The sequence below is a fragment of the Petaurus breviceps genome, unplaced genomic scaffold (assembly GCF_028583685.1).
Source record: "Petaurus breviceps papuanus isolate PSGF00001 unplaced genomic scaffold, PetGlider_PUasm1.0 126, whole genome shotgun sequence".
NCBI lineage: Eukaryota > Metazoa > Chordata > Mammalia > Diprotodontia > Petauridae > Petaurus > Petaurus breviceps.
The window spans coordinates 25518701-25533286 of record NW_027185655.1 but is presented as its reverse complement, the minus strand read 5'-3'; the positions used below and the strand labels follow the sequence as shown (position 1 = coordinate 25533286).

Sequence of the window (14586 nt, the reverse complement as noted above, 5' to 3'; positions counted from 1 at the left end):
ATGAAACTGAATTTAGGCAGCCACCTTCTCTACAATTTATAAGCTTAGAGAGATGCTTCGGATATGGAGAGGGATTGAGTATCAGAGGTGGCTTTGAAGCCAGGATTTGCAAATTCTTAAGCCAGTTCTCTGTAGACTCCCACACTGCCCCTTGCTTTGATTATTTTTCTTTGGCTTTCTCAAACACCAAGTCATTGTCCCAAATATAAACCGTTTATTTGCATCCTTCGAAATTGTAGTCTTGTTTGATGTTATATATCTTAGAAAGTGCAACCCTGCATATGACAAATCCTTTTCCTCTTCCAAGTCAAATGTTCTTGATGAGCATAGCCAATTAAATGTCTTGCTCATTTCCCGGAGCTATTTTCTAGACTGAGAACTTAAAACCCACGGCCAAGCTATTTCCAGGGGCAGGTGGCTGACTCTCAGTGGTCCTACTGGCTGCTGGATCCATGTGCCAGGAGAAGCAGCACTGCAGGAGAGGTAGATACATCCAGCTTCAGCAGCTGCTTTTAAAATGCCTCCTGCTAGTGATGTTTTGTTTCTGGAGCCCTTGACCTTGGGAATAATTTTTGAAGCTTCTGTTCCTCCTATAACTCAGCTTTAGCAGCTGCTTCAAAACTTTCCACTGGTGGTGGTCCAGAATCAGGGGTGGGGCACCAATGACATTTATTTTTAAAAGATTTTCCAACCTTAGATCTAGGTTCTGGGCATATACACATGCACACCAAACAAAATGAAAGAGGTAGCATTTCACTTGGTGGGCGAGTCACTCAGCCTCTCTGAAAATATGTATTCATCTGGGAAATGGGGATAATATTAGAATATGTGCCCTTCCTACCCCTCAGGATTTTTTTTAAAGGATCTGATGAAATAACATTAGCATTTTTTAACTTGAAAGCTTTATCAAAATATGAGTTCTTTTGCCACTAACTTGATGTTTATAACCCTTAGGTGAGTCCATTTAACATGTTGGCACCTCAGTTTTCTTATATATATAAAAAAGAGAACTGTGTGATTTAGACTGAAGGGCCTCCTCTTTGGTTTTGAATCCTCTGATTTTTTTCTCTTTCTTTTGACTTTTTTCCCCCGACTGTCTTGCTTTATTCGACCATTTCAACTAGTAAATCACAGCTGTTTAGTTTTTTTATTTTTTTTGGTTATTGTTGTTTTGTATGTATGCTCACCCCTGTGTGCATGTATGGTGGGTTGTCTTTTTTTTTTTTTAACAGGGGAAGGAGGTAGAAGGAGCCAGGATCTAAGACATCCATGTAGATCCTAGTATAAGGTATAATTTTGAATTTCATATTATGTAGGACTTTAATGTTAACAGAAATGACTGCACTTTTTCCTTTTCTCTTTCACCTATTCATTCCCCGATTTTTTTCTCTCCTCAACAGAAAGAGCAAAGCAGAGAGGGGAAAAAACTATCATGTGATTCCAAATTCCTAAGTACTCTGAAATAATGGACAGCAATTACAACTTTTATAGAAGATGAGAAAAACTATTATCCCTTGATTTAACCTCCCTCCAGGCAATTGTGCCTGGCTTATGAGGCGTATATATCACATGTACATTCAAATTCAGATTTAGTAAAACAGGAAAGGTAATGTTAAGCATTTGTTGCTTTTTAATTGTTGTTGCAACACCTTGTCTGTATTTCTGCAACCATATCTTTGCCAAGATGATACCTCCTCCATGGAAAATTCCAGGGCCCTGCTTGCCAAGGAGTTTCAGTGGTCAGGAATAACTGAATTTTGGAGTTAGGTGAGATTTGTTAAGGTGTGATAGGAGGAAAACAAAAAATGAATTAAGTTTCTGGCATTCTGATCTTCCATTTTTGCCAAATGAATTTGTTTAATTTTTGTGTTTCTGTGTCCTCCTTTCAAAGGTTTCTACAAGTCGTTCCTTAGTAGCAAAATGAAATTTAAATGAGTGTCTTGTCACTTTATTCACTTTACTACACGTGTTGCTTCACAACGAATAGCATTAAGTATTGGACAAAGAAATTGTATTTTTTTATAATGTGCATGAAATTTTTTGTTGGTAGATATGTATCAGTGACCTCCTAAGTAGCTGACAGTGATCACTCCATGATTATTTCTTACCACCTTTAACTCAAATCTTAGTTGTTTTCCCTTTGAATACCTTTTTAGGCAGGTAGGTCTTTCTGTGTACATTCTCCCACCCTATGTATACACCAGGTTTATTTTTCTGAATCTCTCATCTCCCTGGATATTCCCTCACCTGTCTTCACAGTTCTTCAGTTTTCTCCATGTTTTGGCTTAAATCATCTTGGTTCTTGTATGGACTGGCCCTATTGATTAGGCATCTACCAGATTAGGAGGAAATAAAGCTTATTGATATCCAGGAGATTAGATCTCAAAATGACCTGGGTCTCTCCCACTACATAAGTGGAATTTAAGATGTGAGCCTTAAAAAGGGCCACCTAAATGCAGTGATTTGAAATCAAGGAAAAAAATAAATGACGTCTTGAGATTAGTTACATCACATTAAACAGTTAATAAAAAGTGAGAAATTCAGTTAATTTTTTGTTTTGTCTACATGATACCATATATCTGGGTAGTTGGAACAACCAAAATGATACAGCTCTAATGCTTGATATTGTATATGCACACTCTTGAATTGTTAACACATGATCCTGGTTTTGTTTTTGGTAGGTGCAAGGATAGATCATGAAAGTTATTTTATTAGTGTGAATCCTTTACTTTAGAAATGAGAATTTTAAAATGTAGCAAAAAATAAAAATTTAACTGGAAAACTGCCTGAGAATGAATGAGAATCTATGTAAATCACATGAAAATGTATTTGTGGCATTGCTATTTATTACATCTGTTTGTGGCCCTAGGAAAATCCTAATCAATATCTTGATATAGGACATAGAAATTCCCTAAAAATATAAAACATGAAAGAAAGTTAACAAAATACCCTGACTGTTGGTCAATAATTACCAACAGCTGTTTATTCAAAACAATAACTGGAATTTAATCTCTCTTGTTCTTCTCAACCTGATATTATTTTAAATAGATTACTTTTTTTTTTTAAGCAATTGGGGTTAAGTAACTTGCTCAAGGTTACACGGCCAGTTATTTCTGGGTGTGGTGCTAAGTATCTGAGCCTGGATTTGATCCCCAGGTCATCCCGACACTGGAGCTGGTGCTCTTACTCGCTGAGCCACCTGGCCACCCCTCTGATATTATTTTAATAAACAGAAAATAGGCAACTTGTTTAGAATAATTCGAATTACAGTTAGAATAATTGGACTATGAGCTCCTTGAGGGTAGTGACTCTTTTACTTTGGTGTTCTTTTCCCCATTGCTTAGCACAGTGCCTAGAATGTAATAAATTCTTATTGAAGAAGAGAGATGGTAAAACCAGAAAGAATACAGCATCATTTCTAATTTATTTCTATCCAGGGACACTCTAAAGTTAGCTTTCTTCTTGGCCATTTATATGGAAGGTCAACTATCCCACTTCTTAGAAATGTTTAATTTCCTTGAATGTCTTATTTTGATTCAGAACCTTAGATACTGTAGTTTTTGTATGCCAAATTTCAGCCTTATGTTAGTGGTAAAGCAATTTTATTTGAAATGTATTATGTTCAGCAGTGTTAAATGAAAGCTGAAAACATCCCCCATGTTCTCTGCCATGGCGTCTTTATTTTTCTCATTCCTAAGTTATGTATGACATTGTTCCGATCGAAAAGAACAAATGACCCATTTATTAAGTGTGCAGTCAATACTTTTCAAACTAATAATGGATAAGCACTTACAATAAACTGACAGCAGTAAAAGGTTGCTGAAGTTATACGTGCTTTTCCTGTGTAGTCCCAGGAGCCCAAAGTATTTATTACCTGAGAACAAAGAACTTTAGAGTTAAAGGTAAGTGACTCTGTATGAAATGGCCAATCATAAGCCTAATAAAGCAAGAAATAGTAGAAACACTGTCTACAATCTGCCCCTGGCTAGGCATACTCTAAAGTCAATTTTCCTTCCTCCTTAGGCTCTCTATCCTTTTAGTCTTTTTCAAAATGAAGACATGCCTAGATCATCTATGTTTCCCTTGTATCCATTAGCCACCAGGATTTTTCCTTACTCTACAATGATTGATAAAAGTTTATGATTTAAATCTGATTTAAATTACCAACATACTATTTAAAGCACTTGCTGCTAACAAGTCTTTGTGCTTTTTTAACCTTTAACCTTGAGGAAATGTTACATTATTATATTTTTATACCGGGATTAGAACTTCAACTTCCAGTCTTTGCTTTGGCATACCCTTTTCTCATAGCCATAGGATACTGGCATTTCCATATCTATGAAAATGTTGAACAATGGGTTAGAAGTTTTCCTTGTATTATCTCATACATATAAAGATAGATGTAGATATATAGATATGTGTGTATATCTATAGATATACTTATGTGTATATATGTGTGTATGTGGGTATGCATGAACATATTTTAAAGCTTTGCTTTATACCCATTAGTATTTCATAAGATCATAGATTTAGAGCTGAAAGATATCCTGGAGATCATCTGATCCAGTGCTCTCCTTTTGACAGTAAGGAAAGTGAGATCTCACAAGTAGGGAGTAGAAGCAGGACAATATGGTAAGTAGAGCAAGGACTCGTTCAATAACAAAAGATCAGAAGTCCAATTCTGCCCTTTCTTGTTTGTACTTGTGTGACCTTGGGAAAATCATTGAAACTCACTGGGTTTCCTGATCTGTAGAAGGAGGGGGCTGGGATAAAAGATCTCTAACCATCTTTCTAGCTCTTAACCCATAATCCTAAGTAGGAAAGTCAGGACTTGATCCCAGATACCTCTTTTGAAGAAAGCAGGTAGGTGGTTCAGTGGATAGAGCACCGGGCCTGGAGTCAGGAAGAGCTGAATTCAAATTCAGCCTCAGACCCTTACTAGCTGTGTGACTCTTGGGCAAGTCACTTAACCTCTATTTTGCCTTAGTTCATCTGTAAAAATGTGGATGCACTGGAGAAGGAGATGGCAAACCACTCTAGGACCTTTGCCAAGAAAACCCCATGAACAATGTCCATGGGGTCTCATAGAGTTAGACCCAACTGAACAACAACAATTCTTTTGCAGATACTAATAATTATTTATGTTGCATTTTAAGGTTTGTTGTGTCCTATACATATATTTCCTTTAATCTTTACTACAGCATTCTACATAGGTGCTATTATTATCACTGTTATAGATGAGGAAATGGAGACCGAGAGATAGCCACACAGTTAGTAAATGTCTGAGACAGAAGTTGAGTTTGGGTCTTCTTGACCGCTTCTTCCTTTTCCTTACTTGCTGCCTAGATGTTTGGAAACAGGAGGTTGGTTTGTAAAAATCAGTCTGTCTTTTACTGAATCAGCTGCTGGGTATTGATTGCTCTCTTAAAATTTAGTGCCAATGTATTTTGAAAGACAATTTATTAGTAGAAGTGATTAGTAAGTACTATTATTAGTAATGTTAACTCTTCAATCACTTTTGTAAACAATTAAACAGAATTGAAGAATTTCTTTAAAACTTTAGGTTTCAAGGGGTGGCCAGGTAACACAGCGAGTAAGAGCACTGGCTCCAGTGTCAGGATGACCTGGAGATCAAATCCCGGGCTCAGACACTTAGCGCCCACCCAGAAACACCTGGCCGTGTAACCTTAAGCAAGTTACTTAACCCCGATTGCTTAAAAAAAAAAACCTTTAGGTTTCAAGGATTTGGCTTTTTGGCTTTTCCTTCACACTGCTGGCTCACTACATCTTCACTGTTTGTCAGATGGTACTCTAGGGAGGAGGAGGGCAGCAAGATGTCTTTTCTCCAAACAGTGACAGGTGAAGCCTGCTTAAAGGATATTGATTTTTATACTTTAGTAATTTAGAGTGCCATGACTCAAGAATTTCTGATGATTTGACCTTAACAACATTTGTGTTTTCCTTCGTTACTATTTATAGCCGATTGCATTTTAGTTAATGACATTTAACACATAGATCTTCAATCAGTATCAATTGTGTCTGACATAAAAATAGGTGCTTTTCTATATCATGATATATAAAACCAATCCTACTCAGTCCTCTTGAGACTTATGTATTATATAGGCTTGCTCTGTCCAATGAATAATCAGAATCTTTAAAGCAGTCAAGTCCTGGTCAACTCCATTAATCTTTTTGCCCATTTAGAACCAGGGATGGCATGTTAAGTTGAATATAGTGATGCTGATGATAAGGATGCTAACATTTACATGGTTCTTACTATGTGCACATATTCTGAGTGTTTTACAAAGCAATTGTCTTATTTGATGCTCAGGAGAGAGGTACTATTATAATCCCCATTTAACATATGGCAAAATTGAGGCAAACAGAGATTAAGTAACTTCTCAAAAGTCACACAGCTATCAAGTGTCTGTGGCTGTATTTGAACTCAGGTCTTCCTCACTCCAAAAGCCAAGTGCTCTCTTCACTTGTTGCCAACAATAAATTAGAAAATGTGCTGATCTGTATTTTCCTCCTTTCCTTGTACCTGCTGTCATAGGGTAGAAACATCGCAATCTTTCGGTGACTCCTGAATCAGTGGAGTGGTTTCAAGTCCCTCAGATTTCAAATATCCTTCTTAGTGACCTGTTAGAGACCTGAAATGGTAGTAAGTTATTGCCTTAGGACTTGAAGACATTTTGATTTTCAAATTACCTACTAAAGTCTAACTACCCAGGGAAGGGTAAAATCCCAAGGGAGAGCTGACAGCAAGATGAGAGCAAAGCCTTTCCTATAGTGAAAGACAGGAGTAGCATGAGAGTATAGGAATTCACAAATATCAGGAGTCAGCGAGGGTATTTGTAGAATTGGAACTCAGCCTCTGTGCTGGCTTTTATTCAAGTTCTCAATCCATGGCAAAAAGCTGATTTCATTTGAAACTGATTTCTTTGGTTAGAAAGAAGGCAGTAAGGTTTCAGACTCCTACTGGATACAAGTTTCTCCTGTCTTGAAAGAAAATAAAAGTAGCTGGAAAAACTGTATGTCACAGGCTATATTATTTATATTACAATGGACAGTTTTATTTGCTTGTAAATCAGTGTAATTATTATATTTTTAAATTGGTACATAATTCGGCAGTGAGCAATAAGCATTTATGTAAATTGCTATGTAATACATTATGTAAATTGATCCATATTTTAAATGTAATATTACATTTCACTTAGATGCAGATAGATGGTGTAGTCGATAGAATGCTGGGCTGGCTATCAGGAAGATCTGCATTCAAATTCAGGATCACACAATTACTACCTGTGTGTCCTCTTTCTGCCTCTTTTTTCCTCTTCTGTAAGATGAGGAAAATAATAACCCCTATGTCCTAGGAGTTTTGTGAGAATCAAAGTGCATATTTGCAAAGTGTTTAGCACAGTGCCTGGCTTGTATGCTTCCTTTCTTCCTTCAGAGGAACCATAACAACTCACTTACTGATTTCCTTGTATTTATCTTAGTTATTTTGTACTTGAGCTGCATATTTTTTTTCTGTCTATACTCCTATGTGTATGTCTCCCTTGATAGATTTTCATTTTTGTTTTTAGATTCTAGCACCTAGCGTAGTGACTGGCCCATAGTAAATACCTACTAAGTGTTTGTTGATTGAGATGAAGTATATTCTGGCAAAGGATATAAATGTTTGAAATATGCATACAATTTTTGTAATGCTATTAAGGATAGCAGTAAGTTTGTTTCTTCATAAAAAGAGCTGGTGAGTGCAGTGAATTGCAAATGTTCCCAGTATCCTGGTGGGTTTGGGAGGCTTTGACTTGTTTATCTGTGAATTTCATTCAGGCCACTCCATCAAGTGACTGTGGAGGTCCTGCCAGGGTACTGGGAGCCCTCCTTGCCTTCTGTGTATTCATTTAATGCTTAGCAGATACTACTCGAGATTACAGAGCTGTATGCCATTTTCCCTTATCACATTCTTCTTGCTTAATAAATGATTGTTGAATTAAATGGTAGAAACTTCTTTCTTTTCTTTCTTGTGTCTGAGGAATAAACCACAGATTTTCTTTTTTCCCCTACAAGAGGCACCTTTGATCAACTTTTGATCATATAAAGGTAAAGAAAAGCCTAGGAGGAGATCCAATGAACTAAATAGTCTGTCTTAGGACATTCCTTAAAGTTTCAGTTTCTTACAAAGGAAGCATCCTGATGAGGTTTTCTGCAAATTTACTGCTTTCCAAATAGATTTAAATTCAAAGAGTAGAGTTTTATCCCATTTAATTCTTCCTTAGAAAGATGGAAAATTCTGGGCATTTTCTCTTCCTTTGATAATTATGCTGAGGAATCATACTTCTTATCTATAGGGCACCTTAGGCTAGTGTTTTGCACATTATAGAAACTTTATGTTTTCTGACCTGTTGAATTAATTGAAAAAAAATTCATGTAGTATAGTTGTAAAAGCCTTAGATTTGGAGTCAGAAGACCTTGATTTCTCTTTAGATGCTACTACTTTCTATCTCTGTGAGCTGGGGAATAGCATTTAATCTCTCTGGCCCTCTTTCCTGTAGAATGAATGGAATGGTTAGACACCTTCTCTGCTTTTTAATTTTGGATACTATGATCAAAGCAGCTGACTGACAAGTATCTAACAATATAGAGTCTGCAATGTGTTTCATGTAGGTTATCACGCTGGATCTCCAGAATGACTGTGTCCGTGAGAGAAAGTATTAGTTTCCTCATTTCACCGATGAGGAAATGGACGCTCACTTTCCTCCTAACTGGTCATATGACCTTGGATATATTGGAGGCTGACTTTTTTCTGTCCATTCAATGAACTCAAGACTATCAACACTAACCTTTTTAATCTACCCTGGGTTCATAATAGTTCATTAACAAGTTCCAATATATAGTTGTTGAATTGACTTAGTTTTATTTATATTATCAGCTTCATTCTTCAGGTGGAAAAATTGAAACTCATAAAGGTTAGGTAATTTTTCCATTTTTGTGAGGCAGTTTTTGGTGTAGTTAGTAATATAAAGTAGGCATTTTGAATCTGTTTCTATTAAAAACTTATTACCTATAATTTTTAAACAATAAAAAGTCTCAGATTGCCTTACTTGCATTCCTGACTCATTTTCTTTCCAGACATTTATGACTTTATGATTCTGTAATTTTATAGTTATACTCTAGCAACTATATTAAAATGTTGAAGTTGGGGGAAAAATAACTTAATTACTAATAGTTTAATACTTGTAAATAAAATTCTTAATTCAGACCGGTTTTATACTGTGGGTAATGTAGAAATGAGCTATATATAGAGCATATATATGGGAACATATGTTTATGAATATACATAAAATTTATGAGTATGTTAGAATAGTCACAGAGCACAAAGCTTTATACTATCTAAAGCACAGGTAAAACATTCAAATGATTGCTTTTTTTTTCTCTCTGTATAAAATTATTACTTTGTATTATTTAATCCTTCAGGGCTTCATTCAGTCTCCCTATAGGCTCTTCTACCAGGTGACTTAATTACTCTTTAGAAGTAAGGTCTTGCTCTAAAAGGAAATTGTGTCTAGTTTTTTTGGGAAGGTTTTTTCTAGTTAATCACTAGTCCATTTTGGTCTCCTTTAAAAGAACAAAGAACGAATACAAATAAACGGATAGAGTTCTGTAAGGAGAGAGAGGTGTTGTGGTGGATAGAAAGCTAACCTTGAAGTCCTAAGATGTTCTGTGTGAATGCAGGCAAGTTATGGACTATCTCAGTAGCGGGGCAACTTTGTAAAACTCGTAAGTTGTAGGGGAGTGGTTGAGTTGCATTGTGGAAGGGATTTATTTTCTCCGATGGACTTCCCTACACTAATAAAATCATAGAATTAGAGTTCGTTGAGGTCAGACTGCTTCAGTTTTGCCTTTGCATACCCAGCATGGCACATAATGGGTATTTGGTAAGTGTTGGGTGAGGTGAGCTGAGTAGAATGTGTAGGTAGAAGGATAAGGGATAGGGCAGGGTGGAGGACCTATCTATGATGTTCAGGCCACATGTGGCCCTCTAGGTCCTCAAGTGTGGCCCTTTTAGTCAATGTCTAATTTAGCTCTGAGAATTTAAGTGATTTGCCCATGGAATAAATGCTATTAATCAAAAAAACCAAAAAGTTGTGAATAGTACCCTTTAATTCCTAGTTAGGATTCTGAATAAAACAGAGTTTAAAAAACCACTGTGCAGATTTGAATCAGTAATGGTGGAGTGGAGAATTGGTAGCCAGCCACTAGACCTCTTGAGATCGCCACTTCATGAAACTTTGTTTGATTTTCTCCTTTGGGTGGCATCCTCCTGAAACCACAGGTTAACATGCCGGGCACAGCTGACTGCCATCTTCCCATTGGGTTTTTAGGCCAAGTTACACCTCACTTGTTTTGTGTACTTAAAAAATGTTACCCAACCTACTGTAATCTGCCTTTAACAACCAGTGTTAGACAAAAGAAAAATGAGCAAATTTATGAATTTGGCTTCTGATCACACTTTTGTTGTGACCAAACACAATCAATTCCCTCAGTGTAAGTACTGCTTTATATCTCTGTGAAGTGTCGGCTTGTAAAAGTGTTGGCTAAGCCTTGGCCCCTGTTAGGGAATGCTAAATGGGTGAAATTCAAGTACATGTTAAGTAACTCATAGCTATAAATAGACATGCAAAAACAAATCATTTAAAAGATTTTTTTAAACAATTATAAAGAAAACATGAATACATACCTTGACTAATCATCTTTTTTTTCCTCTTGTGGACATCAGTGGGTATTTAGTCTTTAGTACTGGCATCATTTCTGAATATCACATTCCCTTGACAATTCAACATTCTGTGTTTGTTTTCATTTTTAAACATGTATGTCAGTGTAGGACAATTGGGCTGGGAGGGATCATAGAGGCTGTGGAGGCCACCATTCCCCCCCCCTTTTTTTTTTACAGGAGAGGAAATGGAAACCCAAGGATTCTATGTGATTTGAACGGCAATGTACTTAATATAAACAAAAGAAATAAAGTCATTCCAAGTGAGATCGTAGAAGCAGGAGCTGGGACTGAACTTTCTAGTCTAGAATACACATCAATTTGTTAAAAAAAAAAAAAGATAAAATGTCAGTGGAATTTTTCCCAGCAAATAGAGGCTCTGGTTAGCATTGAACTTTCGGGTAGTTTCTTTAACAAACCCAGTTCAGCTCTTCTGAAAATAAACTCCAAATGCCCAAGCTTTTCTTGGGCCTCCTTAATCCATTGTAACCTCAGGCCAGTGAAAAACTACTTTGAAAAAATTTACCAAGTTATAAAGAAAATAGTTTCTTAGTTTTTTTGGACACTGATATTGTATAGTAATTACATTTTATGAGCTTAATTAAATAACATTTAGGTAGAAAGGTCCCATAAAGGGGATTTGAGATCAGGTCCTTGAGCCAAAACAAAGGCAGCGCTTCCTCTCCTCTCCCCACCTCTTCTCTCCACCTGCTTGGAGAAGGCTGGATTTCTTCAGACAGCCCTCATAATTGCCCTTCTGTGCCTGATTTGGGCCTCAGGAAAGGCCCACAGCATCTGTAAAGCTGGCAGCAGAATGGTATTTCCAGGCAGGCACAGGGTTGCAGGGGAGCGAGCCAATCGCCAGCTTTGTCTGAGCAGCTGAGAAGTTCGCCCGTGTATGACCAGGGTGTTCAGTAACACAGACCTGAGGCCGGAGCGCAGTGAGCAGAGTGAAGCACAGGCGAGCAGAGCTCAGCAAGTGTTAGGGTCAATATTTATAGACCACTACGTTCCAGAACCTCCTCCAGGAGAGGGCTAGGCCAGGCAGGCAGGCAGAAAAAGACTGCGGTGCCCGGGAGGCCACTTGGACTTTGGATTGCCACTGCTGAAAAAAATATGCCTTTTTGACTATGAGGTTCAAGCTTTCCCTGCTGAATCATAACGGTTTGGCACTGAGCTATGACAAGGGAGGGAATAAAGGCTAAAAGAGCAAGTCTGCCTTGAGTCAGAAGGTAAGTCATTAGTGGAAGTCTTCACTTTTCCCAACTCTGCTCCCTGCTGGGGACTGGCTAGTTCTCTGGCTGGCCACCTGATGGAGAAGCGCTCTCCAGGCTGCCTAGTGGTGGGTGCCCGGCATTTGCAGCAGCATGCAGGGGGAGTGGGAGGGAATTACAGGATTGCATGCCATTTCCTATCAGAGAGACCCCACCAGCTCTTTATTACCCATCTCTCTCTGGGGCTGGGGAGAGAAATAGAAATAATTGAAATGTCAGAATAACCAATAAGTAAATCTCCCCTAACCCTCCATCTGGCATCAACACATATCTGTAAATAAGTATATAAGAGTTCACAGGTTTAATCTGTAATTTAAATGGAAATCTCTGAAGAATACAATTGGGATACAAGGGGAAAGTTCCAGAAGTTGTGAGTGTGTGTAGTAGACATTCTGAAATTAAGCTAGGAGTGTCACGTCTGTAATTGGGTACTACTTATTGCATAGATTCTGAGTATCAGGCAGAAGATGAGATTTCAGAGTTATCTTTCTAATCCTCAGATGAAGGAAGTTCCGAATGGCTCAGTGCATTTCTCTGTGCATGCTCATTTGGACTGTTGACATATGAGAAAAGAACCCTCTGTCTCCCACTATAGCTTCTCCCCCATTACATACTTGATTTTAAATGCCACTAGCATGCACTTTTAATTTCTTTGGTGTCTTTTTCAGTTCCAAGATATCATTAAAAATATTGAAGAGTCCAGGGAGCAAATTCACCGAAATGTATTTTCTTACTTCAGCAGATCCTAAAATCTGTACATTTGTGTTTATGATATTTAGTTTTGAAGAGAAATACTGAGATAAATACCTTTACTGAAAGGAAAGGACCATAGACATTAATGAGGGAAACAGATCAATCGTTTAATGAATTCTCTTCTGACGTTACTGTAGCTTTTTAAAAAAATTTAGTTGTCAGTTTGTATTGGAATATGTTTTCATTTCTACTTTATGAATGGTGACTGATGATGTCTTCAGGAGATAGGGTTAAACATAGTGTCCCTTTATTTGATTACAAAAAAAAATTATGTTAAAGTTTCCTTAAAGTTTGAACCAAGACAATTCAGTGAGATTCGACAAAAGAAGGGAATGATACTTTGTCTGCTGTTAACTAGATGCTAATGTGTATCTATTATGTATACTGCATATTCAAAACCTAGCATTTTGCAAATGGACTGGACCTGACAATATTTTATAATAGTTAGCATTTATATAGCCCTTTAAGGTTTGCAAAGGACTTTATGAATATTTTCTAATTTTATCCTCAGAACAGTCTTAACAGTGGGTTATATTATTATCCCTCTTTAAAAGATGAAAAAACTGAGTCAGACAGGTTAAGTGACTTGAACAGGGTCACACAGTTCGTAAGTATTGGAGACTTAATCTTCCCGACTCCAGGTTCAGAGATGTCCACTGTGCCCCCTAGTGTTAACAGATGCAAACATCAGGCAGATGTATGAATTGGGGGAAAATGTTTTATAAGTAAAGACAATTTTAATTGCATTTTTTTTGCCCCAAAATCTTAATAAAGCTTTAAAAAAACAATTGGAGATTTTAAAATCTTATTTAAAAATAATATATATGTATCACCTCATTAAAATTATTTAAATTTTTTTCTTTAATTCAACAAAAATGTTGTCCTTTGAAAAATAGTTACATTTTTAAATTTTGGAATCAAGGTGATTTTTTCTTCAGGGGAAGGGTTTGCAGGGGTCAAGGCCAAGTGCTGCCCACCAATGTGTCAGACTCTGATTTAAGACAAGATGATTTGGTTGGGCACCTTTGACAGGAGTACAGGAGAACACGAATGAGAATGAGGGATGTATAGAGGAAGATAAGGATGAGTTGTGAACTGCATTGTTGATAGGCATACCCATATTCATGAGATAATAGATCCAATGGTATGCGCACCCATTCATAAACACACACATACATATGTCCATATTTTCAAATAGCTGAAAATGCAACCATTGCTAACTTAGGCATTTCTTTCTTAGAGTAACTTGACTATCTAACTTCCAGAATAAATCTTTTCCGTGTACCCAGTCTAGATCAGGGATCTCTGAAATCTTCCCAGACTAAAATTGCAGTCCCACTTTTTTTTGTATTGCATTTTTAATATTTATTTTATTTCTTGAATCAGGCAGGGGTCACATTAATCCCCTTTCCCCCTCCCCAACCTTGTTCCTTCTGATATCTTGTGATCATTTGGACAGGAAATAAAGGACATTTAAAGCCATTGTAATACAGACAAGTCCCACATTAGAATCGGAGCTTTGACCAATAGAGTCTGGGGAAGTTTTAACACTGATAGTCTGGTGGTAGTAGATGGATGTGACTGCCACACACTCCCTCCTGTCTCTTGCTCAGGGTGCCTTTCTGCTCCAGCTAGAACTTGTTATTATTTTTTTGTTCGTAGTTGCTATTTTAAAATTCCATTATTTTAGTTCTTAAGACTTTGTTTTCTCAAGTCCCTCAAGAGTTGTGTTGTTTGTGGTTGTTTTTTTTCCCCTTAGTCTAAAGAGCTAACATGCTT

The 14586-nt window shown here is 37.1% G+C and overlaps 1 protein-coding gene across 5 annotated transcripts in view; it reads left to right on the top strand.

Moving 5' to 3' along the window:
* The window catches only part of BMPR1B (bone morphogenetic protein receptor type 1B), a 482311-nt gene that overhangs the window by 271417 nt on the left and 196308 nt on the right, over positions 1–14586 (top strand). The window contains exon 1 of one of the 5 annotated variants that reach the window (XM_069094408.1): positions 7598–12012. The exons of the other annotated variants lie outside the window; for them this stretch is intronic. The gene's annotated coding sequence lies outside the window, so the exon portion shown is untranslated. Of the gene's footprint in view, positions 1–7597; positions 12013–14586 lie in introns of those variants that run through there. 5 annotated transcript variants of the gene reach the window in all.